The following is a 1,022-nucleotide window of genomic DNA, read 5'->3' on the forward strand; positions in this document are numbered from 1 at the left end:
GTTATACCACCTAAAGGCATTATTATTGTGCTTGAACCAAAGGGAGTAACTTCACTTGCCCCATTACTCAAATGTTCCCATAATCTATGGGCTTACTTTCAAGGACTCTTGATCTCATGTTCTCGATATTTATTGATGATTTATTATTATTTTGATCTTTTTGTATTTGCACAGTTTGTTGTCTTTTGCACACTGGTTGAATTGGTCTGATCTTTCATTGATTCTGTTAAGAATTTATTGAGTATGCCTGGAAGAAAATGAATCTCAGGATTGTATATGCGTTGGTGTATCAGGGCTGGTGACAGATAGGTACTTTGAACTTTGAACTGCAGGTAAATAAAAATAAAATGCTTGAATGTTGGTGTTATGTTTTGTAACAGCAAAAATGAATCGAAAGAAAAACACAGGAGCAGTGATGATGGTCTATTTAGTTTACTTTTCCTATTTTTAGTGAGGCGCTTACATATGACATGTGGCGTAGTGGCGTAATGACATATGCCATTCACTTCTTACATATAAACTAATAATGAACTGTGTAAAGAGACAATGCTTTATCAAACAATATATTTACAGTATTACTAAAATATTGCAGAAATATTGAATACACTACAATTGACATCGTATGACAGTGTAGAAAACCATAACACCATAAAACATTGCAGAATTAGACCATTAAGCCCATCAAGTCTGCTCCGGCATTTCATCATGGCTGATCCACTTCCCTCTCAACCCCTTTCTCCTGCCCTCTCACCGTAACCTTACACACCTTGACTAATCAAGAACCTATCAACCTCCGCCTTAAATACACCCCAGACATCCCACCTCTCCCAGAAGTTCCGGGAGTCTCCGTATATTAATAGTGGTTCCCTGATGCCCGCAAATTATATACAATATCCCGGAAATCAATTTTTTTGAGAGCGAGCATGCGAAAGAGAGCGAGCACACGCGAGAGAGAGAGTGCGTCATGGCAGAGTGTACGCCACCCCACACTACTCTTAAAGTGTATCCCTGCCTAATAGGGG

The sequence above is a fragment of the Mobula birostris genome, chromosome 5 (assembly GCF_030028105.1).
Source record: "Mobula birostris isolate sMobBir1 chromosome 5, sMobBir1.hap1, whole genome shotgun sequence".
In the NCBI taxonomy this organism is placed as follows: domain Eukaryota; kingdom Metazoa; phylum Chordata; class Chondrichthyes; order Myliobatiformes; family Myliobatidae; genus Mobula; species Mobula birostris.